At 44.7% G+C, this 4,068-nt stretch overlaps 1 pseudogene; it reads right to left on the bottom strand.

Moving 5' to 3' along the window:
• Positions 1–618: 618 nt before the first annotated feature.
• On the bottom strand, positions 619–1,708 carry LOC147417558 (uncharacterized; annotated as a pseudogene).
• Between the last annotated feature and the right edge of the window lie 2,360 nt (positions 1,709–4,068).

The following is a 4,068-nucleotide window of genomic DNA, read 5'->3' as shown; positions in this document are numbered from 1 at the left end:
AGACCACAGGCAACAACACACATCAAAGATTGGCATTGCTCAGTGGCGTACAAGCACCATAGCACACAAACAAGCACACCATATATACATGGGTTGGTAAACTTTGAACCAAAAAACTCCTATCATAGTTTGCCAACCCCCGTAGCTTGCTAAAGCATTCATGCTCAGCAGCAACAACAGTAGATGCTCATTCCACCTGGATCCCACACAAAACAACTCAGCTTTCCATGCATCAAATAAGTAATCCAACCTCCACGTGGCTCCCAAGGAAAACCTGTAGAGATGTCATACACCAACCTTGGGCCAAATAAACCATCGATTACTTTGCCATAGACCTGTATGTGCATCATAAAATTTCCTTCTTTGTTATCCCGTGCACAGAAACCTATATTCGGGCCAACATAGGGCATATGGAACTCGAAAATCTTGGAAACATTTGTAGCATCACTAAGAGTAACAAAAGTAGCCCTCAAAAGGCATTGAAAAGCATTCATCCCTGCAAAGAGTCATACCAAGCCCTTAAACACATTGGAAACATCTGCACAAGCATCATCTTTCCATGAAGCACCCATAATTTTCTCAAGAGGCATTTCTTCATGAAGAAGACGGTCAAAAAACTCACAAGTTACATCTTCTAGCATGCCAGTATCAAAGGAAGAAGAGAAGGATACACCATCACTTGCTTCAGGCATGAGGCTATCAAAAAAACCGATATCATCAACTGCAACATCAAACAAACCCTCAACCTGTACCACTTCTTCATATACGCTCTCATCATCACAAAAGCTCATTACCTCTTCAACTGAAGCATTCTCACCCTTCCTTGCCACCAGTTGTACATACATCTCATGGGAGACAAGGCCTTCCACTCCCTCTTGATGTGAGTTAAGATCGAAAGCATCCTCATACACAACATTATACATATTTTCCAAAACAGTTAAACCATTTTCCTCCTCATGCATAATTTCCATGTCATTTCCACCTGATGATAAGTCAGAGGTGCTCTTGTCTCACTATCACTCATTTCAAACTCGGCTTTGACTTCCAAGGCTCTCACACTTTGATGAATTGCCTCCTTGTCTTTAAGCTTGGCAAGGATAAAAGACCTTAACTCGTCATCAAAGCTCTCCCCACCATCACTACATGAAGATGTTTCTTCATCGCTCTCATAACCCTCATCATCAACTGTAACCATCTCCACTATGCATGTCAAAACCAAACCCATCATGGGGCAAGCATACCTGAGATGTCGAGGTCTCCAAGCTCTCCCAATACAAAGCCTGAAGTTCTCTACAAGACTCGATGAGTTGAGAACCATTCTCAATGGTACAAAACAACTCTAGAGGATCATAAAAAGCTAGAAAAAGAGCCCTTCTCATGCTTTGTTAACTCCATTGTTCTTCCTCGGAGAGCATGGAGTAAAGGTAGCATGCATCACAAAGAAGCCCTTGCCATGCATAATCGGCTTGCGACTCATCATCATAAAGCTCCAATTGAGCACAATCCTACTCCACAAGGCAAAACCATGCCACAATATCTTCATGTTGGGCACCTATGAAGAACCTGCTTGTAGCCATATACATATTGGATCACCATTGTAATTTGAAGCTCTAGAGTTTGATCCTCAATGGAGGGCACCAAAATGATGACAGGAAAAAGGGTAGAGCAAGATATTGCCTCTCAAGAGCTCGCCAACATCGTCGAGCATTTAAATAGATAGTAGAGCTCAAGCCTTTCTATCACCCTAAGGCTCTCGTTGGCACCACCTAGTTGTAAGTGAGGGCACTTGAGTCTGTAGAGAATATGAGAGTGTGTGTCCCCATGAGTATATACGCCTTCAAGCTTGTAAACTTGCAGAGACATGATATCCACAAGCTTCGGTGCCCTTTGCACATAGCATACTCACACACATATATGGTGGCAAACAAACAGATACGAGAGCAAGAAAGAGATGGAGAATATTCACTTAAACACCAGAAATATAGAGAACATGATGACGCAATGAGATTAACTTAATTTAGAAAGTGTACAATGACGATTACTTTTGGACAATAACCTCCTCCTGTTGCATTGCTCCCTTCCCTTCTTGCACTACAAGAGGTTGTGTGGTCTTGTGACGCTGTTAGCGACGGAAATACACTGGGTTTTTATAACCCCCAGCGTCGCTAAAACCGTCGCTACGAGCGTCGCTATATGCGTCGCTAATTGCGTCGCTCATAGCGACGGTTATAGCGACGTTTACACAGAAAACTATAGCGACGCTACAGAGCCATAAATAGCTACGGTTATAGCGACGCCCGAGAGTTTTTTTTTTTGGTGACAGGGCATTGAATGCCCTGCCACCCATCAACCATATTGTACTTGATTCACTTTTTAAAAAAAGTGCAAGGGTAGATAATAGACCCTAAATAGTCACCCACAAGACGCATTGTTTGCAAAATTGACAAACGTAAAATTGACAATTGTACACATCATAGGCAAAATGAATTGATTGGCAAATGTAATAATGACAATTGTACAACATCATAGGCATAAAGAGTTGATTGGCAAAATGAACTGCGGTGACAAATGTAATAATATACATGGTTCAAAAAGACGCATAAAATCCGTATCATCTCATGATACATAAGCTATGAGAAACCCTAAACTAATGCTATCTAGCTAAGGCTAAACTGACGTCGTCTAGTCAGACGTCTCATCGCATCCAAGCGGCGATGTATCTGTCGGATTCTGCAAAAAAAGACAATAAGACAGCTTTCAGTAAGTATAAACATATAACGACATTTATAAAACAATACAAAAAATAGAAAAGAGTAAACCCTAATACTAACCATGCCGCCGCGAGAACTGAGAATGTCCATCAGAGCGTTTAAGCCCTTCGTGCCTGCGTACTCGCGCTTGTACGGTGTGGGATCACGTCCTGTCATCGACCACTGTCAAAACATACAAAGATTTCATTATGTTAGAATTAAAAAACTCATAAACCCTAAACTATCGAACATAAAGAGCAATGCGAAAACACTTACAAAATCGGTCTCAAATGATGCCCATCCACCGCTCCCCAAGTGGTGCGAGCTCCCTTCCTCTACTTGCGCTCTGGCTGCATCCTTTTGTTGCTTCCACTTGTCGGGATTCTCGCGCGCTGCTTTCTTCGCATTCTTCCAATCTTCTTTGGCCAGCCAATCTGGCCTGTTCCACCCATTCTTGATTGCTTTTTGCACTTCGGAACGCTTGTGTTTGCAGTATTCGCGCATTCGAATCTTCATCAGGTCTTCATTGAAGCGTTGATCCCGTGTTGGAACGGGAAACTCATCATGAAGTATGCTGATGACTCTGTTTTTTAAATCACTTGGTACTTCACTCCATTTGTTTAGTATGTAGTGTCTAAACAGCTGAGAGCAAAGACCACGCATGCGCGAGATCACCTTCTTGCCGTCATCATCCATGATGATGCCGCCGCTGAAGTCGACGGAGTAAGGCAAGCCCTCTGGCCGGTGACGCGTGAACCTGGGTGTCCCGGCAGGGGTCTCTAGCGGCATGTCGATGGGGGTACGGACGTCAGGTGTCTCCACCGGCGTCTGGGCCCCGAAGCGAGGAGTGTCGAGTGGTGTGGCTCCTGGCGGAGTAGGTAGAGGTGTGTAGCTGCTAGGAACAGTCAGCCGCACAAAACCTGGCGTAGATGGCGATGCTGTGGCTGGTGTGGGGGCGGACAAAGAAGGGGAGGGTAAAGAGCCTCGTCGAACACGAGGCGGTGTGGAGGCATCGGCGGCGAAATCCCCACAACAACCGCCACCGCCACCACTAGAGCGCCGGTGTCTAGACGAGTGTGAAGATCGTCTCGTCGACGCCGAAGCTTCGGAGCGCACCGAATGCTCCGAAAGAGAGGGAGATGCGGATGGAGTAGGAACGCGCGATAATGCGCAAGAGCGATGACGCTCTACGTACCACTGTCTCTGCTGCGGTGACAAAGAAGAAAGAAACTCCTCATCATCCATACTTGCATTAAACACACGAATATTTAAACTGAATATTGAATGAATAGAGTAGACAATGACGCAAAGACCATTA

This window comes from Adiantum capillus-veneris, chromosome 30 (assembly GCF_014529385.1).
Source record: "Adiantum capillus-veneris isolate H3 chromosome 30, ASM1452938v2, whole genome shotgun sequence".
NCBI lineage: Eukaryota > Viridiplantae > Streptophyta > Polypodiopsida > Polypodiales > Pteridaceae > Adiantum > Adiantum capillus-veneris.
The sequence above is the reverse complement of the archived record's forward strand: the minus strand, read 5'-3'. Positions and strand labels throughout refer to the sequence as shown.